General features: G+C 35.7%; 1 long non-coding RNA gene across 2 annotated transcripts in view; it reads right to left on the reverse strand.

Annotated features, from left to right (window-relative positions):
* The window catches only part of LOC118602792, a 73,519-nt gene that overhangs the window by 37,845 nt on the left and 10,455 nt on the right, over window positions 1–25,219 (reverse strand). The window contains exons 3-4 of one of the 2 annotated variants that reach the window (XR_004950774.1): window positions 9,754–9,888; window positions 8,613–8,697 (exon numbers count right to left, since the gene is read on the reverse strand). This is a non-coding gene — a long non-coding RNA (uncharacterized LOC118602792). The remainder of the gene's footprint in view (window positions 1–8,612; window positions 8,698–9,753; window positions 9,889–25,219) is intronic. The other variant, XR_004950773.1, reaches the window with a different exon arrangement.

A 25,219-nucleotide genomic window follows, 5' to 3' on the forward strand; every position in this document is an offset into this window, starting at 1 on the left:
AGCTGGATTAAATGACCAGATTCTGAAAAATTAAAATAACATTTATACCACCATATAGATATAATTTCTTGATGATATTTTAAAAATGTAGCATTCTGCAACACATTTTAAAAATCTTTTTAAGTCCTAACATTAATTCTAAGGAGATACTATTTTTATTTATATTAATGGTATAGTTGGGATATCTGGGATTAAGAATGATTGTCAGATATAAAATTCAATGAAGTGTTTCCCTAAGGACATTGAACACATACTCACTAATGATGAAGGTAAGGATTGAATCATTTTGAAGAATACTTTACCTATTCATTATGCTAAAACTGATACTAAAATGTAAAGTGCCCCCCAAAACATAATTTATTTTCCATGTGGGTCCCAAACTTTGTTGTAGCATGGGATAGTAGCTGAAAATAAAAGTATTACCTCTTAGACATCATAGCCATTCTAAAAGCAAACATTACTTAAACTCTGGTAGATAGAACTTTATTACCAAATCAGTAGAAAATCATATAAAAGTTGCTTTGTCTTCAGAAGCAGGAACTCAAACACTACTTTTCCCTTGGGAACCATGGCTGTATGAAACCACTCAAGATTATGCAACCGAAAAGGAGAGGACCTTATTATCTTGTACAGAAAGATAACTTATATTTTTTAAAAAAAGCTTTATAAAAGTATGAACAGTATTAAGTAGGTCCTTATATGTCAAGTAGCTATAGATGTTTAAAACACAAACTCTTACTCAACACGGATATAGGTAATAGCTTTGTTTCATGTCAAATTTATAATAAATGTGACAAAGCAATAATTGACAGTGTCTTCTAGAGCAAAGCCACCAACCCTTCTAAAGGATGGATGAATGAACTCAGAAATAAAGGCCGTACAGGAACCTTAGAGTCTGGCCCTTAGTTATGCTGCAGACTTTCAGAGTAGCCTAGAACTAACACTGAACCTTTAGCTGTATTTTGTAATCAAACTGGGGCTAATTATCCTCAACCTGTTAGTGATATAACAGTCACTATGACTCACCATAAAAATATTTGAGCATGGAATCAGTGGCGATACAGGGATTTCACCTTTTTTTTAAGACAATTTAGAAAGAGCTATAGCTAGAGGTTATAAAACCATTCTTTTGTATATATGTTGTTTATTAAAATACAAGAAATTAATAAAATTAAATAACCTCATTAGGTACTTTCTGACTACCTGTTTGTATTTTCTATTAAAATGTGTCTAAGCTTGGAGCAACATCATCTTAGCCAAGAGGACTGGATTGTAGTACTGGTTTGCTGCTCATATTCTCCATGGAGATTGTGTGAGTTTAGTCCAAGTCAGGCAAAATGTCCATTATTCATAATATTGGTTATCACCATGAAATGACTAAGCTTTAAATTCTAATATAATCAATCCCCACATTATTACCATTCCAGTCTCTTGATATTTTTTCCACAGAAGTTGGTTGTAGTATATCTCATTAACAAGAACATAAATAGCACTCAAAGACCAGCTTAGCTTCAAATTCAAAGTGTAAATTTACAAATATAGCTCTTGATCTTGGGGGCTTCCTAGGATGGAGGTATATAATTACTTTCAATTTGGTGAAATTCAAGAAAGTGCAATGCAATTGCTAAAATGGATCCCATTTGTCATGCATTCCTGTGTTCATGCCCTTTGCCATGAAACTTTATAGTGCCTCCAACTACAGCTCCAGGCTTGGTCATGTGACTTCCTTTGGCTAATGAGGAACAAACAGAAAGCCAGTGAAAAGTTACAAAATATTTAAGCCATTTGGCACGTTCTTGTCCTTGCTCTTCTGCTTTAACCATGAGAATGTTCTAGGAAGAGGTTGTTGGAAGATATGATACATGAAATAGAACTGAGTTGTCCAGTCATCCTAGTGACCCCATCCTACATATGACAGCCAGAATGAATGAGACCAGTCATGGCCAGACAAACTGCCCAGTATGTCACTAATCCACAGATTCATGAGCTAAATATATATTTATTGTTGTATGCCACTGAGGTTTTGTTTATTATTACACAGCATTATTGTGATAGTGAATAACTGGTACACTGAATCTCTCAAAGTCTTATGTACTGTTAAACGAAATTAGACCAGAAGAAACAGAACATGAAAATACAACATGGGTACGAGAATTAAGCAAAACCTGAATTCTAAAATGCCAGTAAAATAACTGTACCAAATCTTACCTTTCATAGGCTTTCCTAAGAAAAAAAGGCCTGGAGGAATCATGATTGTTCTTGGCATGTTGCTTTGTGCAGGACCCAAGGAAAGCTAGGAGGCTGTACAGTTATCTCCCTTGATGCAATTCTAAACTATACAACCTACTACCTCAACCTGGGAACATGCAGTCACATGGCTGGAAAGCGACTATTTCTTAAGCAATAAAATTGCAAGTCGGTCTTATAATTATTCTTTGTGCTGTCTCCTATTTGGGCCATTCAAAAGAGACAACACATTAAAAAGTCTGACAGTAGAGATAATACCACAAGAATCTTGGCTTGCAATTATTGTGCAGACAAAAAGGGGGAAAATATTTGGGATTGGTCTCAAAATTATTGTGCATGAAAATTATGGTAATGTCATATAATGGCAGTTGTTCTGATCAATCTAATGTCCTCTGGTGTCTGTTGACAGAATACAGAAGTAGAACAATATTTAAACATGGTCAATTGAAAAAAGAATTAGGAAGACAGATGCTTTCATTGTGGAACTGAAAACTTGAAAATCTAAAGGATCAATAAACAAAGGGCAATAGCGTAAGCCAAAACACAGTGAAAAGATATACACAAGATTCTGAGCAAAACAGAGGTAAATGAATAATATAGAAGTTATGTTGAACATTCACTCGACAGTATTGATCATATATGTTATACAATTCACATATTTATAAAATGTCCCTCCTTCCAGAGTTGAATGTTTCAGCACTTTCCAGAAAGCCTGTCCCCAACAGTTTATTTAGCAACATATAAAAATGTGACTGTATTTTTTTCTTTATAAGGAGATTTGGTAAGTTTCTCTATTTCTTCTTTTAATTTTTAATTTGAGTCTTTCCTTTACCTTTGTCTCTAGTTAGATGCTGGGGCAGAAGACAGACTCACAAGTTTGGTGACTTCCCATCTCCATGTGAACTTATGTTTGGTCAGGTTTGTTTTTTCCCATGAGGACTACTCTGTGGTCTATGATGGTCTCCTCTCTTCATTGTTTAGATGGACCCTGGTTTTGCCTGGTAAAGGCTGTTCCACAAAGGAGCTAAGCCTAGGTATTTACAGATGGAAGAGTGTCTGAGTACATGAAGAAGAGGATGATTCTATCATGCCGATTGTGTTCAAAAGTTAGATACAAATGCTGTAGAGGTGATATCTCTTCATGCTTTTCCACTAACTTGTAGAAGGATTATTTTTCTAATCCTATTCCCATACGCAGCTACTATAGGGTGGGGTAGCATTTTTGAGGAGGCTGCCTCCGTTGAATCAATGCTGCTTGGTTCTGGGGAAACACTGGGAAGTTATTTTTATCAAGCAAACTCTCATTAATCTCTCAAGTCTCAATTTAAAGAGTTCTTCCTCTGATTATCTTATAATTTCACATATTTATAATTTAATTTAGAAATTTCTGATTTAACCCTAACGCCATTGCATTATCATTTATATGTCTCCCTCCTCTACTAGAATCTAAGCTATTTGAAAATGGGGCTGTGCCACTAACCTTGACAAATTTAGTATCTCTTGCATACCGACTACTTAGCACATAGTAGAAATTTAAAAATATGTTTCTTGACTGAAAGCAAAAATGTATGACTATATGGATAAAGTGGGAGTATGAACCTAAAGTCAAGGACCAAGTGATTCTTATTTTAATGTCAGGTCTCTTGTTCTTTCCCTTTTATTATAACTTCAATTATAGTAAAGTGGATTTGCTACCAAGATTCCCCAGGGGGAAAATGCAGAATGGCTGAATTCAGCCTGGCAAGTTTTCCTCAAGTCTTGGATATCATGTGGAAATTCAAGGAGAAACTGTGAGTCCTCTGCTTCTAGATACTCACTTATGTAAAAGATTTAATATTCACTGAGACTTTAAAAGAAAATATATTTTCTTTCCTTTGCATTTGAATTTCTTATATTTTCCTTGCATTGACCATTTGCCTGATTCTGTAAAGACCCTTATGAATGGGAAACAAGGCAGTGAGGGGCAGGTAAGAGTTAGAAAAAGAAGATACAATAAAGAGAGGATAAATTTCTATGTGCTAAAATGGTAGTATATTAGCCTAAACATATAGCTTATAGAGCTTTTAAATATCTGAAAGTGGAAATATTCATGTTTCCCCATGTACATTTTTCTTCTATTGGTCAAAGATAAAAGGATGTTGCTTTAGAATACTAATGGTTTTCAATATCCCACTCTTTTGGTTGTGTGAATTTCCTTGTTTATTTACCCTGATTTTAGCCCATTATCATGTATTAGTGCAATTATGGCTCATTACATAATTAGTGTAAATATTTGTAGGCATGTGATAACAACATGCAATTAAGATATGGAATGATGTCATAGTCTCATTGAAAAGAAGTAAAAATTCATATAACTATCTTTTATAGAAGAATAGTAGTTATATATTTTAAGCACAGAATATCTATTATACTTTTTAACTTTAAAAAAGTATATTCTAAAAGTATTCTGAATACATGTAAACAGACTCTCAGTCTATTGATCATTGAGGTTTTGAATGCTACCAGCAGCAAATCCCCCATCCCCAAATGAAGTAAGAATGAACCTCAAACAATATTTTAAGTGTCTGGAATTATGGAAGAGCATGGACTCCCCATTAGTAAACATATTCTGTATTTGATTAGGTATTTGGAAGTGGGACAAATGTTATGATTATAATATGTGATTTATTAAAACGTGTCAGTATGGCGGACATGGAATTCTGCAGAGGGGCTCCTGACCAGATCATCAGCGCAGTGTTTTGAAATAAGAGTCATAATTTCAATCTTTAGCAAAGTGCTAAACACATAGTAAACATTTACAAGTTTTGCTGAATGAATAGAGCTATATGGTTACGCCAGAAAAAAAATGGCTCTATTCCAACTCATAATTTATGACCATGTTAGCTGTTAATAAATTTTTGGAATTTTTGAGGAGTCATTCATATTGATGTCTCTGTAAAATTTCAGCACTATTATAGGCATAAGAAGCTTTCAAAATCTTAATTAGTGAGGCTACATGACATCTGATGAGGTTAAGCACCATAGTCAGCAGACGAGGATCCATAAGATCTAACAAATATTGGGGGATGATTAGTAAGCACATTAAAAAATAAGAGATCATATTAACTTAAAATTCAAAGTTAATCCTATCCTACACACACTATTTTCTTCTCATGTAGAAAATCAATTTACTAATTTTGGAATACAAATAGCAGATATTTCCAAAACTGAATATCAGCTTCCCTGTCTTCCCCAAACTCTGATTTTGAGGAGTGAATTGCTTAATCAAATGCAATTCTTAAAATAGAAATTATTTTTTCTATTTAAAAAATCTAAACTATTTTCCTATGTTACAGCTTAATAAATGTATTTTTATAGTAACAATTTGAGAATTTTAATAAAACTAGTTTATTTTATTCCCATTGTGTCTATTCCTCCATGCAGTAATGACTACTGAAATATCTTTTTCAAATATTTTTGGGGAAAAATCTGAAATTCTATAGCTCACTGTAGAACATTTGGTCCATTCAGAGGAATCTGCAAAAGAATAATTAGTATCTACAGCATCATTTATTCATGAATAATGAAGAAAGAAAAAATACTGAATTTTATCATGTAAAATATTTAATATCCTGTGTTTCTTTTTTTGGTGGCCAGTGTCCAGGGGCTTTGGGCTTTCTATTGGAATATTTTCTAGCCAGGTGAATCAAATAACAATGATGTCTTAGGTCTTTCAGAAACTTTGAAAAGATTGACTGCTCTGCCTAATCTTAATTTTTCTTTGGGTGGGGTGAGTGGTGGTTAAAAATCTCTTCTTAAAAGAAACAACCTGGTAGTCACCTACTGGCCATCCTGCTATCTTCACTTCGTGTTTGTACAGGGAATATAGGCAGCTTGGTGTCCCTTTGGATTCATGAATTCGATGGTCTCTCTTGTAGCACACTTAACAAGAGGTTAAAAGGATTATGAGTAGATGTGATTTTGTCTTTATCAAACATAAGTGTTTATCCAGAGAAGGTACAAGTTTAATTTGCTAACAATTTATCCATTCTCCATCAGCCACTTCAAAGAGGCATGTAAAGCCCACCAAGTAGATTGTTTGCTTAGTGGGTCAATAAAGGTCTTGGGCAAACAATTATACATAATACATACACACCAATGAGGACAGTCTTTCACTTCTGGATGTACTGCTCCATCATTCAATAATAAAGCAATGATTTCTTAGCAAACTGGAAGTTGAGATCTACAGACAACCCTCCTCAGTGCTATGCAGAACAAATAAAGGAAATGCATATACACAGTATCCTCTGGGTTTAGCATTTGCAGAGATTGATATTCTACTCTTCAAACATATGTGATCTATATCAGAGCCTTCCTAATTCTGACATACAAAATTTAATTTTTATATACTTTTTCAATTAAAGTTGACATTTAGTATTATTTTATATTAGTTTCAGATGTACAGCATAGTGGTTAGACATTCATATAATTTACAAGTCGTTTCCTTCCCCTCCCTATTACTCAAGTATCCACCTGGCACTATACATAGTTATTACAATATTATTGGCTATATTCCTTATGCTGTACCTCACATCCCCATGACTATTTTGCAGCTAGTAATTTGTATTTCTTAATCCCTTCTTCGTCTTTTTCATCCAGCCCCTCAACCCCCTTCCCATCTAGTAATCATCAGTTTGTTTTCTTAATAGAAGAATTCTAACTATCCCTAAACAGTCTGGCTCTTAAGAAGAGACATAATTTGATAAGATAAAATGTATCTATTTGTATTTCAAACTTTTTGCTGATGTTAACTCAATAACTACTTCATATTCACTCTTTTTGTTATAAGAGGTTGCAAAAAAAAAATTAAGGGAATTCCTGGTACCAAAGGAAATGCAAAAGTTTAAGAGTTATCCAAATCGGATCAATTTTTCACCTTGGGTTCTGTTTACAGACAGACTCTTCAGCTTACATTGTTGGAATGAAACAAATATAGCCAGTTTTGCTTTGATCTGTAGTCAGTTTGGCTTTCCAATCTTGGCACAATAGTAACATTTAAGAGGCAAGGGATAAAATTACTTTCATTCCAGCCTTTTAAACATCGTGAAGACAGAAAACAACTCTGGTCAAGTATGAAGTTGGACTTAAACAGGCTATTTCTTATTTTAAAAAGTTCTTTTGTCTTACAGTACTGAATATTTACAGAAGTATTAATGGTTAAGCATATCCATTCTTTGCACTAATTTTATTTTTAAAGATAGGACTGATTTGACTGTACTTGGAGAACAATGGGTGAGGAATAATTGCTACAAGATACAGCCTAAAGCAAGGTGAAATGGATCTTATAAATAAGTCCTTGTAATTTTCCAAAAAAAAAAAAAAAAAGATCATCACTCTGAAAACAATTGGTCAGGCTTACAGAAAATAAAACAAACCCTTGTTTACATATCTATTTCTTCATCACTCACAATAAATTGTCTGAGTCACCTGAATTCTTGCTGCCTCACCCAATATTTTAATTTGATAGCTGAGAGTAGTTATAAGAGATAAGGGACTTGAGGGCAAGCTTATAAATTGAAGAACCTCATCCATTCCAGAACAAATGGTCTCCTTCCTTTATATCAGCTCATCTTTCCATTTCCACCAGTCTTAAAGGAACCAAAGGGGAAGAGAAGAATAAAGGAATTTGAAGGGATATTAAGTGGCATACAGGCAAAGCCTGTAGTCTGTGAGATTGCCTAACAGACACATACCTATAGACACAAGCTTGTGTGGACTAACACCACAAGTTCGGATCTACGGGTTTGTGGCAACAGGCCTCAGTATCTTCTTTCATTTGGGGGTTAAAACCTTAGTCCAACCAAAGATGATGCTATTCTGTTAATTTATGCCAGAAATTGGAAGGCTTCATCCTATTCTTAGAGTAAAAGTTAAATGGCATCTTTTATATTTTTCCCCACATACTTCCCTTTGTTTTCACATATTCTACAGATTGGTAAACTTTAGGCAAACGTCATCATTTTACTGTTTAACATTATGAAAGACTCTTTCGTTCAGTCCTTAACACACAATCTGGGTAAAGTATAGCAAATTTTTAAAATAAAGGAAATTCTTTAAATTGTAGGGAAGAGGATGGGGCAGGAAGAAAAACATGAGAGTCCAAATGCAGTGTTAAGCAATAAGTTTCAAGAAAACTTTCTGAACTCCCTAGAATTGAATGTCATGACCATTCTACTTACTGGCTATGAATATTATAAAACTGCTTACTACTTTTAAAAATCAAGTTTACAATGCAGTTATTCTTCATAATTAAATCATGTATGCTCTAAAAATTGCAATACTTGAGGATGGAAAATTTGGGGGAAATTATAGGAAAATACTAATACCTGAAAAAGTTACTTCTTATGAATCTTACTTTTTGAACCTGTTGCCATCTTGTTAGGCCAATATCTTCAAACCATCCACCTGTGTCTGGAAAATAAAATTATTTTAAATGGATCACAATATTTTTGCTTTTTTGGTTGTTTTTTGTCATCCAATTCTTTTCTAATGCTAAATTAGAATTAATGCCAGAAAGAGAGTAAAAAAAAATATCTGAAACTGAAATAAAAGTAATTCTCAAAAAAACTGGGCAGCATTATGTTTACTTCATTTTCCAAACAACATATGATATAAAGTTTCTGAAAATAAGTAACTTTTACATTCTTCCTGGAATTTCCCTGGCTACCAACGAAACTTGAGAACGACTTTACTAGAAAAATGATCAAATAGGAATGTGAAGTCTTGAAATACTCCCAAATTCCAGTGCTTTATACCAAACCACTCATTCACTAAATATAATTAAGAGTAGGCTATCAATAATTAAGAATGGTTAAGTTATAATCAGGTTGGTCAATCATTACCTGGCATGATGTAGCATCACTGAGATATTGTTTAGCTTTTTGATTCTGAAATGATTTGAGAATCATTATTTCTCTCTGCTAATGGGGTTGTTGGAAAGAAGTGGAATATCTGATTGTGGTGGATTCGTGAATTTATCCTCCTTCCACCACAGCAGGATTCTTGGCTTCCTTTTCAACGTGCTTTCATTGCCCATGTTTTAGACACAAGGTTTATTTCTCCTTCATTGTTCCTTTACCAATGGAAGGAAACTCACTGCACAGTTGCTTGCAAAAGGGATAATTTATTTGAGTTTTGTCTAGCTATGGACTTGAACACCAAATTCATGGTGATGTCAGGAGAATGATACTAACAGAAAGGTTTTCTGTCCTCCACCCTCTTTCTTTTTAAAAGATGTATCTCTTGTACAGAATATCAGCCAACCTTCTTTTTCTCAAGGGGATAAATCAATTCGATTGAATAATTTTTTGTAAAGGAAGGAAGGAGGAAAAGAGACAGAGACAGAGAGAGGAGAGAGAGAGAGAGAGAGAGAGAGAGAGAGAGAGAGAGAGAGAGAGGAAGAAAAAAGGAAAGAAAAGAAAAAAGAAAAGAAAAGAAAAAGAAAAAGAAAAAAAAATTCAAATCTACCCTTTGGCGTTCACTCTGATTTCATGAAGCTGGGGAGACAGCTAGTCTTCGGTCTTCCTATGGCTTTTCAGTTTTCTTGATATCTTTTCTCTTATCCTCTGCAGCCCTTGTTTTTTTGTAGAAAGATCCAATAGCCTTAACAAAAGAGGCACATCCAGCAATTGCTGCTCCAAGTGTAATTTATTGGTGCCATGTGACACACAATGCTTTGTCCATCTATAATATTGCCACCAGGACACCAGACACCAATGCGGGAATGCCTCTCAAACATGCAATGCAGAGGCTTCTGGCACCAAAGCCAGCTAGCTTAAGTGAATTAATTCCTATCTACCCAGGAAAAACTGGCGAGGAAGGAATAGAGGAGGGAGGAAACTGCCAGAGCAACACCAAGTTTTTCACATTCCTTTCAGGCAAAGGGAAAATTAGAAATTGATAGTTATAATATCCCTACCACTCACTCCTCACATGAAAAATATATTTTATGTAAAATAAAAACTAAAAAATGTGGCTAGGTTAGCTAAAGAATGAAGACATGAAAATACCATGATAGGATAAGATAGATTAAACTAAAAAAAAAAAAAAATGATGCCCTTAGATTAATTGAGTAGTCAACTTTTTTTGTAATTTAAAAACAATCTTAAATCCACTAAATGTTCATTTACAACAGATGTATAATGAAGATCAACTATTTAAGAGGGAGAAACTGGAGGCAAATTTGCTTTTGATACACTCAATGAAACAAAAGAGAAAGAGGCTGCAAGTTACAAGTAGTTTCATGTGCAGCTGGCTAAAAAAGACTACTTTCACTTTTGAATGAAATACATTTGCTCAGGATATTTTTCCTCCTTTTTAAAATGCAAACAATGATGCCAGCCTACAACTTTCTTTCTAGCTATATTGTTAAGAAAGCCAGGAATATATTTTAAAAATTAAAATTTTAAAAATTATAGATGTTGATTCTGACATAAGAACAAGGTACGTATTTTTAAAAATCAGATAGATGTCTGTCATTTCTTTAATATAAATAAATTATATGCCATACAAGTCTTCCTATATGCCAGTCAACCATAACACTTTTATATTCAAAGTTATATTTTGTTCCTGAGAAGGCATACCACTATTAGATTAGAAAGCTATGAATTAAATGAGGGTAAAGGGTGGCTTGGAAAAAAATTGCAGATTCAATCATTTGTGTTCTGCAAAAATAGAGGTATGCAATATCCAAAGCATCGGTGTTTCTTTACAACCTTGATTGTATAACAATGGGATTCTTGTTCTAGAAAAAGTACAAAAAAGTCTGGAACTTCCATAATGATATTTATAAAAAGAGGCAACCATCAAACACAGGGAACAAAGTTCAACTGAAACAGAAGACGTTTGCCTTACTCCCAAGTATAGATTCACTTAGAGGAAGGAGCATCTGAATACCTTACTAACTCTCTCTGCATTTCACCCTATGAGAGATCAGCTTTTCTCCTCTAAGGCTGTCCTTGTCTACTGATTTTCACATTTTCTTCTTCATTTGAAACAACAAGTAAACAAATGAAATACGATTTTATATAACTCCACTACATTAAAGCTTGGAAAGAAAAAGATATTAATCTATATTACCTACTTCTAGCTCTAAATTTTTCCCCAAATTGATCTACCCCCTGAAAAGCCCCCACTTCAAGCCTTTTTCTCTCCCCCTTGCCTGTCTTCTTCCTTCTCTCTTTCTCTCCCTCCAAAGTACACATGTATGCATGCACACGTGCACTCATGCATATACAAACGCATGCATGCACACCTAACACATACTGCTGCTTGGTCCAATCTGGTGCCTGCTTAACAACAACAGAATGACAAGCAACATCTGTTTGTAAAAGAGCCAAAATCAAATCTTAACATTTTTGGTTAGGTTTCTTTTTTCTTTTTCTCCCCCAACTCTAAAAGGGGAGGAGGCAGAAAGGAGAAATAGTAAGGTTGATATTCAACATCAGCTCCAATGAGGCAGCAACTATACTTCCCCCAGAGCCATTTTAAGGTAAAGCAATTTCAAGGTAAAACCACTGCAGTATTTATGATTGTCTCCCCTGAAATGAGTCGAGTCACATAAAATCCTACATACAGATTCTTAAGAGTCAGGTTTTTTTCTAGTAGCTTTATATGTATCTTATGATTAGAATTACGGATCTTTTGTGCTTGTGTGTGTTGGGGTGGGCATGAAAGATAGAAAGGGAGAAGAGCATGACAGAAAAATAAAAGAAATAATAGAGAGGAAGAGAACTCTGCTGTTTCTCCCCTTTTACATCACACATACATACAAACATAAAAACAGGAACATTTACACAAACACATGCCACACACAAGAACATGTACTAGGAGAGGCTGTGGCAGAAATCTGCACAGCTGTTGCCACATGAAACAGACTCTATCACTCTCCGATGGAAACTTGAATTTCTGAAAAGTTACCAAAAGTGCATAAAGTCACAATACAAAAGATCTACTAAACAGGGGTGGGGTTAGGGTAGGAGAAGAGTTGGTAAGGGAAAGAAGGGCTCATTAACCACGTGAAATAGTTTCATCCTCATAGAAGAGAAATAGGGGGACTGTTAGATACTCAACTCCTATTTCACTGAGAGTTTGGAAGAAACTCACACACATCAAGGGAAAAATAAATTCAGACAAGTTGCTAAGGAGACTTGTGTAAACTCCAAGCACAGACACATTTTTTGGCCTTTCCCCCTATGCTCCATCTTGTATTCTGATCACACTGCTCTGCGACAACGTTGCACCAACCTTCTGCACTAATCTTGGCCTTCACCGTGCAGACTGGCAAAGCACACTGGTTGTATATATCATCATCTTTCAAACCTAACAAGTTAAAAAGTGTCTGTGTATGTGTGTGTGTATAACTAGTTGGAGGGAGAGAGTAGAGTAATTTAATTTGAATTTTGAAAACATAGGTGTTGAACAAAGAAGAATACTTAGACTTCATGTTTGAGAGGCTTTGTGTTTGGGGGGCAGGGGTAGGTAAAATATCTACCTTTGGAAATTTCCCTTTGCCTGTGGATTTTGTCTTTTCTCTATGCCCCTGCCTTTTCCCTTTCCCAAATCTCCAATTAAAATTATTTTTCTCTGGCAGAGGTAAATAGTGCCTGAATCATTGCAGATACCCATGTAGGTGCCCAGACCTCTGCAGAAGGCAGTGTATTGTACAAAGTAGAAGCCTATTCCCCTGCTCAGGAGGGTGTCCCAGAGAGATCAGCTTTTTGAAAACAATCTAGGACAATTCATAAACCTTTAAACCAAATGTGTTTAGATTCTACAACAGCCAGAATTTCAGAGAAGAAACTCCAAACCAATATCCGTGCTCAGGAGTAGAAAATTCACCCCATAATGACACATCTTTGGCAGCAGCTGATATGTATCATTTGATTTAGGGGAAATTTTAACATTTTATTTCAGGACAGAGATGTTTGTAGTGTAAAAGCCATATTTTTCTTTTTCAGCCTCCTGTATTAAAATTTCGAAAATCTTCCCCAGGACATAGAGGGTTAGACAATAAATAGCCTTAATTATTGCTCAGAGTGCTAGGGCAAACCAAAATCAGGTATGTGTGTGTGCGTGTGTGTGTGTGTGTGTGTGTGTGTGTGTGTGTATTTCCCTGTTTTGCAATCATGAACAGAATAGTAAGACACACACCAATGTAGCTGGATGTTGGCATCTGCATGTTCTCTTCCCAAATTCAAAAAGTTCAGAATGTCTGGCCACCAGCCACAACAGAATAGTTTCAGTAAGGAGTAACCTACCAAGCCTGCTGCTGTTTTAGTCACAGTCCCAGGGGTGGCCATGGGTCAAGGAATTTGGTAAGGGGATGGGAAAAGTTTCTGCATTCAGTGCATAGGGCTGGGATTATCTCTTCATGCTCCAAGAAGGCTATTCCAGCTTCCATTTCTTCCCTTTGCCAAATGTTATTTGGTTTTCACACTTCAAAGCTAAAGCAAGCTGTGCTGCCTCAGTTAAAGAAAGGCAGTCAGGCAATTCATGCTAGCAAGATGAAGATTTTGCTCCTGCCATTCACAAAGAAAGACACTATCCTGCAACTAACCCTTCTTGCCTACCCTTTATATGATTCCATGAGACCGAGCTCTAGATTTTAGGGAAAGGGACATCACTGGAGTTCTTTATGATCTTTTTTCCCTACAAAGCATCTTCTCGGATGTTTTGTAGCACTAAGCCATCATGACTCAATCAAAATGAAAAATGAACCCTGATGAAGAAAGCAGGATGGGCCTATCCCAGCAGGTAACTGAAAAATTTCCCTGTGACCAAATTGGCCTAGGGGCAGGAAGCTTCCTTAGCCTGAACCCCAGGAAATCCTGCCTAGTCACCTGTTGGCCTATTTGTCCTTCTTGCTGGCAATAGAAGGCTGTTTCACCCTAAAGTAAAGATATATATGCTAGCACACTGTAGGATCCTATATCATCTAAGAGAAGAACAAAATTACATGATCAGTGCAACAACTAGTCCTATAATAAAGGATTCTTTTCATCTAGATAGTCAACAACAACAACAAAAAAAATTCTACCCTTTATAAGTTGGCTTACTGCTTTCTCAAATTCCCAAAGAACAGAAAACATATTAGATGGCTTTTATTATATCACCCCGTGTCTTCTCTCTAAACCTGCCAGTCCTTTGTAGAAAAAGGAAAGATACCAGTAAATAAATCATTAACCATGGCATGTTAGTCTAGATGAAAGACTGCATCGGAGGCATAAAGAGTCAACTCAGATGACTTTTAGTAAAAAGTACAGCTGTCCACATCATATTGAAAAATCTTTAAGGAGTCTTTTCTTTGAGATGAAGAAAGAAAAATGGCCATATAAATAGTGGTTGGTAAACTAAAATGTTGCCCAGACACACTTCGAAGCATAAAGTAATATAATTTCTATTTTTAACATGGATTTTTAAAGTATTTGCATTATAAATCTCTCACCTTTAGCTTTGAGGTCGAAGAGCACATCTTTTTCACATTTTGTAAAATGACCTTCCCTTAATCCATCCTGAAATTCAGTCTTATGCCCCACACAGAGAAGAATGTTTTCTTTCTTTATCTTTTATGAGCTCATGCTTCAGATAGCAAAATGTTTTACATGTCAGTTAGTTATTGTCTCCTAAGTCCAGTTGGTACTGTTACTCTATATTGCGGTAGAGAGCTAACAAAGAGAAAAGTTAAGTGGCTTTCCAAAGCTCATATATTACTTACACTAAAGTAATATATGAAGTAATATATGGCAGCACTGAATTGGATAGAGAGCTTAGGTCAGGCTGGAGTAATTTGGTGCTGCCCCTTCTCTCATTTTGCCCTATTTGTCAGTCAGCCATTTTGAATCACCTATAATCCCAAGATATAGAAAATACTGGCCACATAGCAGCTGCCATCTTGGGGAACCCCAAAGAATAGGCAACTAAATGCTCATATCTGAGCTTGACATCAGAGGTTAATTAAGGTTGAGAAAGGTCTCCAGCGGTGTGTTTTAGTCAAGCCAATCCAACTATAAATCTGATCATGAGTGCCATATAAGTCACAACTTGATTCTACAAAATGATTTTAGTCTATCTACACCTAGACTAAAGTCCATCTACCTGTTACCTGAGGTAAATGCTATTGCTCTCTGAAATTCTATTTGTTTTCACTTATGGGATGGGAGAGGATAAATGCAAGATTTGAAGAGAGGACATCAAGTTCAAGATATCCTCTGTAAAATTTTTATATATTTTCTATGTATCAAAGTACAATTTTAAAAGTACTAGTGTTGCTCAGGGGGGCATTCAAGGTAGTTAAGCTCATTCTCTTGGATAGGGTTAATATTCATAATATAATCAATCACATATCGATATTTTCATCTCACATAAATAATTTGTTTTTGACATTTAATATAGACCAGACAATACCTTATAGATGGCTCATAAAAGCAGGATCATATTTCCCATTTAATTCTGGGTAGTAGACAAGAATGGGTAGGGTATGTCTTGAGTCTTGAATCCCAACTAAATAATTTGTAAACAGAAAGTCTGGCAAAAGCCACACAGTCCAAAACTCCTTCTTGAGATACTTAAATTATGCCTTGTAGAATTCAAGATGCCACCTTTTACAATTTTATTTTATTTTATTTTATTTTATTTTATTTTATTTTATTTTATTTTATTTTATTTTATTTTATTTTATTTTATTTTATTTTATTTTATTTTATTTATTCCTTTATGCCAACTCTGATTGGCTGGTTGGGGCTGCCTGGAGTACAAACTGAGAAGTATTATGAAATCCTGTCTTATTTCAGCAGGAAAGAGTTTTATGAGCACTCAGAAAGCTATCACTGCCATGGAGGAAGGAGATTAGGGATGAAAGATAGATGTATCAAGTATTTGTCATTCCTGAGTGACCCCAAACTCCTCTTATATCAGCATTTATTTGTCTTCCTCATGACAAGGGGGAAGAACTGTTCAGCAGCCACTCTGTGGTAAATTTTTGAATTATTAGAAAGTATATTGTTGTTATTATATCTCTGGACATTCTGACTACTAAAGAAGTTCTGGTTGATTTTTCCTTTGCATGAAATAAGTCTTAAAATTTTTATTCATACAATCTTTAGAATAAAGATCTCTCCCCAAGCAATACAGCTGGACTAGATGAGCATTATCATTTCTCCATGGAAGCTTGGAAGGTCTCTGGTGCTGGCTGAGGGCAAACAGGAGCAAGGAAAGGCACTGTGATGAAATCTGGATGCATCCCATCCTACAACATAGAATTTGCCAAGCTCCCTCCTTTTATGAGGCTAGACAACTATGACTGAACAGGACCTAAAATCAGTAGACTTGACCTTTATTCAGGACAATCATCCACAGACAGACTTCACCAGAAAACTTTAGTCTCTGAGGAAGCTTCATCATTGTAATTGAGGTCACTATAAATTCGTAGATTCACTAATAAACTCCTGCCACCCAAAAAGGTAAAGCTTTAGTCTATGGCCCAAGTAATTAAAGTAAAAATTCCTTTTCAGAAACAGGGGTCGAAGGGGACTGCATCAGAGACTTTCTCATTCTTGTTGATGTAGCTTTCTCTATAGAATTCTATGTTTCGAGCTGTGAAATTCACCTTCTGAGAAACAGAGTGGGATTCTTTCAAAGGGCAAGTGGATACCAATTCTAATTTGTGGAGAAGCCAGCTTTATTTTCAGATTTCTGATATGAGATAGAGGATACTTTCCCAGCTTCAGCCTTAAGAAACTTGGCATAAGAGTGTAAAAGGTAGGGATCTTCCAACCATTGAAGGGAGGTTATCAATCCTTTCTTGACTGAGTCAAACAGACAGACCATTACCTAGTTCTCCAGAAGTTAGACCATTACCTAGTCACCACAGAGGACTACAAATGGGTTCTACAATTCCTTCTCACTTCAATACACTTGGCAAATGGACAGGAAGGGTCAGGGCTGCCAGATGTTTTCAGTGAACCTGTGTACATACAGTGAGGGATTAAGATCAAATCACTGATGAGTTTTCCTCATGGATCTGGAGCTCCCAGAAGAAGTAGTGACCACAGGAGAGGGAAATCTCAACCTTTGAGTTAGGGATTTTCAAGAAGACCTAAAGGCTTGCCTTCTAAGGAAGAAGCCTGGTTTGAGCTCAGAAATAAAATACAATACAAACTCTGAATCAGGTTTATATAGGATCTCCTGGGTATGAGAAAATTAAGAAAAATTCCATCTGGGAGCCAGGTGAACATCATAACCTTGGTTTTTGCACATCTGTAAGACCTATTAGTGGACTGATTTGGAACTGCAGTTACACTAAAGGGGCCTTGGAGATATGAGAGATAACCTATCACTTCCTCCGCCCCTTGTTAAGAGCTTTCTTTGAGGGTATAAGAGCAAAGGGAGCACAATCTCAACGGTACCCTTTATCCTAAATTATTACCACCATCCTTGTGCAGGACTATAATCATATGTCTCCCCAGCTACTGCTTAGTTTCCATGACTTTGCAGATAAAGATGTTGATATATTACTGCTGAAACCCAGAGCTGGATTTTCTTCTTAGCATGTTCACAACCCCTCTAGACCCATGGCCCTGAGAAAGAGAAACACTTGCTTCCTAACTACTTTTGTTACAACATATGACCTCTTGTCCTCACTAATGTTAATATGATGAAATTCCTATTTAAATATCTTATCAGAGGGTTCTAAAATGGTATTGGCCCCAATGTGCATTTTCTTTTTTGTTTTTGTTTTCTCTTAGATTTCTGCTTTTATTAGAGTCCTACTTCCCTGCATACATATAACTAACAAATGGGTGGTGCCAGATGGGCTCTTAATCATAGCAATCAGCTGAGAAATTAAATGTTGTAAAATACAGCTAGTTTCCTGAATTGTCCTATTTGAGATCAGGGCCTGAGCTGTCACAATGTCCTATGTGAGACCCAGGGTGCCTTTTAAAGAAGGGTCAATGTGATGGACCCAGTGTGGGCTTCAAGCTTTATGGTCATTTGTGTTTCTTTCTCAGAAAATGACTGCAGCTCAATTCAATTTTGTTTAAATTCTGATGGCTGCTATTAGTACCTCCTATTTAGAGAACATACACCTCATCTTGGAAGAGCTCAAAACATTTACAAAAAATTAACCAAGACTTGCAACATCCCCGTCAAGTAGCCAGAAACTAGATATTAGTATTTCATTTCAGAAGAAGAAATTGAGCTATTAAGAAAGAAAATTTCTTTGCTCTGCCCTGTAGACAGGACCCATGGCTCACTCATTTCCAGGGCTCTGATGAACCTGCCTAATGAAGTGGTATTTACTTATACTGTACTCACTAGCTTATTACACTAATATTTTTCACAAACACAAACACACACACATAATGCTATAAGCTCTTCTTTCTATAAATCTCCCCCCAAGTGTATATCACAAGTTTCCTCTAGTGGGTGTTCAATACATGAGATTGATTGATTTGTAAAAAACCTGTACCTCTTTCTAGAGTGGCTTTCTCTCTCTCTGCCCAGAAGACTCCTAGCTTCTGTTTAAATGTCACTTCCCAGATGTTGCCAAGGTTCTGTTCTATCAGCAGCTAGATTTTTGAGTGATCCTATGGTAACCGTCTAAGCACTTATCCCAGTCTATTACAATTATTAGAAAGTATAATAGTGGGAAAAAAAGTAACTCTGTAGTCTTTGAGACAGATATGCCTCCATTTGAATTCTAATTCTGCCATTATAAGACCATGGACAGGTAATTAACTTTCCTCTATCTTCTCATCTGTAAAACAGGGATAATATTACTTTGGAATCCATCATGGGACTAATTGTAATAGGAGAAAATATAAACAATTTAACATTTGTCAGTATGTAAATGGTCAAATACGTGATGGTACATCAATATTGGGAAATACTCTGTAGCTGTTGTAAAGACTAGACATATATAAAGAAAGAACAGACAAAGAAATACTTCTAAGACATATTAAGTGTGAAGAACAAGTTGCAGAGAATATATATAATTCTCTATATATGAAAAACTCCCAAATTATGTTATTATTATATACAGACTTACCTAAAGCTAAGGAATGAGAAAAGTGAGTGAGATAAAATGTATGAAGCATGTATAAATAAAGTGTTCCAAAATGGGAGCTACAACTTTTGCTATGTATAGGTTCCTTGGAGGTGGAGCTGTATTTTAATCTTAGTATCATATCTAGCTCCTGGTACAGTACTTGGCACATCATATGGGCTGATTTATTGAGTGAAAAAATAACTTTCAATGAATGATGCAATCAGAAATTAATTGTTGAGTCAAGAAATAAAAGCACTAATGTGAATCACAGAGTCATGTTTTGTTTTGAATGTTTTTTTTTTTTTTAATGTAGGAAAGCAGCATAGTCCTTTGGGAAGAAATTAGTCTGAGAGTCATTGAGGCCTAGATTCCAGATTAGTGTTTCTTAAAGTGTGCGCTCAGGCCCCTCCAGCTGCCACATTACCCAGGAGGCTTATTAATCATATAGATTCCTGGACACATCCCTGATCTGAATCAGAATCTCTGGAATTGTGATACAGGAATCTGTTTTATAACAATTTCCTTTTTATCTGTAGATCAAAGTTTGAGAATCATTACTTTAGATCCTATTCTGCCTTCCTGTTTGACTTTGGGCAAATCACTAACCTTTCCAGACCTCAGTTTCTTTTCTATATTGTAGGAGTTGGATCTTAAACGCCATTTTAAGTTGTAAAATTATATGCCTATGACCAATACAATTCCCTGCCTTTAGGTAGGCCTGTACATAGCCATATAAGATGGACTGGTTAAACCTGGTTTGAGTTGCCTTTGTGTCTCTGATCTGTCATTTAGATACTTTTCAAATTCAGAAGTGCTTATTATTTCCTCTTGCTCCTCATACTCTTTAATTAGTAAATCCAACTAGTAAGGACATTCTCTGAGCATTTGTTCTTAATGGTTAAAATATATAATTTTTTTATTTTTTATACATTTATGTTTCATTATGATATATTAACATAATTACTATAAAAATAATATAAAAATACACACACAGTTAAGGGAAGGTGGTATGAAGACTTTGAAATGGATATGGAAAACAATGTTAAGAAAGATTACTGAAGAAGGTCAGTAGAATGTCTCTCTTTGGCCTTGAGTATGGATGGAAATAGAAGAATATGTTCAGTAATTTTCGCGGAAATTAAAAGCCAAGAATACAGATGGCTAAGTTGAAGAGGGACTCTCTAGCATGTCCTATGTGCAGCAGGCCGAGAAATGGCAAGTGATAGCATCCTCTAATAAATTCCAAAGGTTTTCAGAAGACAAGATCCAAAACCAAATTAACCCCTCTTTTAGTCTTCAGAAGAATTTCTTAGAGTCACCAAGAAGTGGCCCTAAATTTTAATAAAAATACTTTGAAAGAGATTTTACCTAAGCCAAGGACTTTGAAGTTAATGAATCTGTAGTTATGTGTCCTCCACCCTATTTATTAGATGTGTTCTTGGGTGACTTCCTTAGTCGCTTGAAGCCTCAATTTCCTTATCTCTATAAAAAATAATAACGAAATCTATTTCACAAGATTATTGAAAGAATTTCAATAGTTAAATGAAAAAATGCACGTGAAAGTACCTCACCTTGTACCCAGGGCATATTAAGCCTTAGGCCAATATTTAAAAAACAACACCCCTCTTTCTACAATGATATAGCAGATATCTGTCCTTCTTCACAGAAGTCTGATAGAGTGGTGATTTAGGACTTCAAGAGGGTCATGCTTTTTTGAAATTCTCAAATTGTTTTAATTTTAGAGTTTCTATTTTATTCAGCTCTGTTTCTTATTCTCTTTAATGATTAAAACCAATTCATACACATGCATGTTGAGTTTTTTTCTCAAAAAATAAACTCTAAAGACCTTTTTAGAGGCACCTTGAAATAAATCTTATAAAAGGAAAGCCAAGTTTGTTGGTGTCAACACAGTCAATGATTTGAGGCTGATGAAATCCCATGGCCTGGGATACTGCATGGCACATAGTAAGTACCAAACAAATATATGAAAAAATGAACACAAGATCTAATGCTTTTAGTCATTTTAAAACAGGAAAGAAAGTTAAATTTTTTAAAGGTTGACAGTGTATAGATAGTAGAGATGGAAGGCTAAATCTGAAAAGTCATTGGTAATCTTAGCTGAGAGTGAAACAAGTCACCTGGTAATAAGTTAGCCTCCAAAAACCTAGATTATTGGAGTTCTTTAGACATTTTCACATTTATATTAAACTCACACTCTGTCACCTCTACAATATCAAGTTCTTCAAAAAAGTTTGAGAGAGAGAGAGAGAGTTAAAATTCCAGAATTTAAACACCATCTTTGGAATTCTTTGGCCCTAAAAACAGGGACTGACTTGGAGCCCTTAGATTTGATCTCTTTCTACTGTCCTCATCCCTTTCCTTTCTCACTCTTACTCCTGTTTATGAATATTCACTTCATTTTCAGGTATGAGCCAGACTCTGCACCTTCTTAGAAACAAGTTTCATACTTTTCTTTCTTGCTGGCATATGCCCAGTCTTGGCATTGTGTTGAGCACATAGTAAGTAGTATGGAAAAAATGTTATATAAATTATATATCAGCTCAGAGTATCAGGGAGAGTCTATATCACGGGGAAAAACTTATTCATTGTTTGACTTTTACCAGCCATCCCAGTCATCTCTACAGTACCCCACTATTTCCTATTGCTAGGCATATATTATTCTAAATAGTTCATGTATTTATTTGTTCACTACTCCATGAGCTGTGAAAGTCCCCAGATCAGGTTAACATCTTCCTCCTCTGTATCCTCCCACAAACAACCACTTTAAAGCTACACCACAGTGGTTGATGATTCACTAAGAATGGCTGCTTGACTCAGAACCAACATGATTGGTACAACCCACTCTAGACCTCCCAAGGAAGTAGTGACCATGCCTCCCTCATGCTGGCATGTAGTCTAATATTTGACCTATCCAAGATTCTCCCTAAATAAGAAGGCAGAGAGGCAATATAAATGAATTAAACTTAAAAGAAAAAATCCAAATATTATATAAAGCCAAACATGCAGCAAAACAAATTCATTCTATCCTGCATTCATTCAACAAATAGTTATTGAATGCCTACTTTGTGCCAGCAATTGAACGTGGCACCAGTGACTTACAGATAAATTATATATGAGTGAGAATGCATGGAATGTCCACTCTAGTGGGGAAGGAGACGATACACAAGTGACTGCATGTGTGCTGGTGTTGCCAGTGGGTGAAGATAAAGTACAGTACTTCTTGTACAGGTGCAGAGGAGGCAACAAAGAGACAGGGAATAACCAGGGAGAAATAAGGAAAGGAAAGAGAAGATTAAAGAATATTCAACAAAATTCATCTACCCCTGCAGCAAGAAACTTCTTGTAAGGACAAATGTATTCAGGACATTAGTCACTCTTTAAACTACTGGTTTAATGTGATGACAAACTCTGTATAGCAGACATCTTTTATGCACAGTGATATTGGCATGCATTCAGCCAAGAAACTCCAACATTCTCATTTGACTGACTCATCTGACAAACTCAAATGCCTAAGATCAAGGGTGGGCTGAGCTCCTTGACCTTGGCACTTACACAGGAGCTGTTTCAGTTGTTTTAACAAGTATTGGGAAGTAGTAAGCTGCTGTTTCTCTTGATTTTCAGAGAGTTGCCTGTTGACTTGCACCTGTCATTCAAAATACCATTTTGTACCTGGGAGTCAAGCTCAGTAGGAAAGAGTGGTGAGAATAAAGGATGACGAAGAAAGGCATTTGAGAAATTATCAAAACAGAAGCATAGGCAGTTAAACACTACATAAAGCTATTTGACAAAAGGACCCAGAAATGAGTTATAATATTTACTTAGAATTAATTCGAAATGTCATGGTATTGGCAGAAAAACAGACACACAGACCGGTGGAACAGAATCGAGAGTCCAGAAGTAAACCCATGTTTATATAGGCAAATAATTTTGGACAAAAGAGCCAAAAACAAACAGTGGAGAAAGGAAAGCCTCTTCAATAAATGGTGCTGGGAGAACTGGAAAGCCACTTTCAAAAGAATGAAACTAGACTGTTGTCTATCATCACATATCGAAATTAACTAAAAATGGATTAAGGACCTGAATATAAGATCTGAAACAATAAATTGCATAGAAGAAAGCATAGAAAATGAATTTATGGACCTTGGACTTAAAGAGGATTTTATGAATTTGACCGTAAAGGCAGAAGAAGTAAAAGCAAAAATAAATCAATGGGACTACATCAAGCTAAAAAAAAAAACTTCTGTCAACAAAAGAAATCATCAACGAGGTAAAGAGACAACCATCTGAATGGGAAAATATGTTTGGTAGCAACACCTCCGATAAGGGCCTAATTTCCATAATATACAAAGAACTCATATAACTCAATAACAACAAAGAAACAAATGATCCAATCAAAAAATGGGTGGAGGAACTGAATAGACTCTTCTTCCAAAAAGACACACAAATGGCCAACAAAGATATGAAAGATGCTCAATATCACTAGCTATTAGTGAAATGCAAATGAAAACCATAATGAGATACCATCTCACACCTGTTAAATAGCTGTTATCAATAGGACAAGTAATAAGTGTTGGAGAGAATGCAGAGAAAAAAGAACCCTCATACACTGCTGGTAGGACTGCAAATTGGTACAGCCATTCTGGAAAACAGTATGGAGTTTCCTCAAAAAACTAAGAGTTGTTCTGCCATATGATCCAGGATTCCTTCTACTGGGTATTTACCCCCAAGGACTTGAAACCCATATCTGAAAAGATATTTGCATTATTCACAGTGGCCAGGACACAGAAGCAACCAAAGTATCTTACAATAGATGATTGGATAAAGAAGCTGTGGTATATAGATATACGATGGAATATTACTCAGCCAAAAGAAGACATGAAATACTGCCATTTGTGACAACATGGATGGACTGAGAGATAATCATGCTAAGCGAAATAAGGCAGGCAGAAAAAGTTGAAAACCACATCATATCACTTATATATGGTATATAGACGTAAAAGCAAAAAAATGAACAGGACAAACAAAGACTCATAGATATGGACAATAAACTAGTGGTTACCAGAGGGAAGGAGGAAGTGGGAGAGGGGATACAAATGGGATAAAATGGGTCAAATATGTAGTGACAGAAAGAAATCTAACTATGGGCAGTGAACACATAATGCAATACACATATGCCTTACTGTTGAATTGTACACCTGAAACTTGCTGTATTTCTTTCGATGTCACCATAATAAAAATAAATTTAAAAAATAGAAAAGAAAAAAAAAAGTATCAATTCAAAGTCAAGTCCAATACTTTGAAGATCAAGATGGGTAAGAGGAAACCAAGGTACTCTAGAATTTGACCACATACAAATCTTTGATCTGGCACTTATAAGTCCATTCCTATTCTACCTTTTTCACCTCTTGTGACCATCTTGGCCTGCCAAATACTATAAGTGCAGTCTTAGGTCCTGATCTCCACATCTGTAAAATGGAACCTTCACTGTTGTATGAATATTGGAGGGCCCTTAAGATCACACATGTGGATATGCAAGTGAGTGTCTCTTTGTGTTTGTCTGAATAGAAAAGGAATTTAAGGACTTCTGGTCAAGATGGCAAAGTAAGTAAATATGGTGCTTGCCTCTTCCCATGACCACAACAAAATTACAATTAAATTATAGAACAACCACCCTTGAGTATCATACAACGATTAGCTGAAGAGAACTCTTATAACTAAAGATACAGGGAAGAAGCCAAAACAAGACTGGTAGGTAGGGCAAGATATAGAATGGGCTATTCCCACATCCATGTGTGGTGGTCCTCTTAAAGAACCCATGTGAGGGCCCACTTGATGATAGATGTACTTGCTTTGAGCTCCAGCACA

The sequence above is a fragment of the Rousettus aegyptiacus genome, unplaced genomic scaffold, assembly GCF_014176215.1.
Source record: "Rousettus aegyptiacus isolate mRouAeg1 unplaced genomic scaffold, mRouAeg1.p scaffold_m13_p_5, whole genome shotgun sequence".
Lineage (NCBI taxonomy): Eukaryota > Metazoa > Chordata > Mammalia > Chiroptera > Pteropodidae > Rousettus > Rousettus aegyptiacus.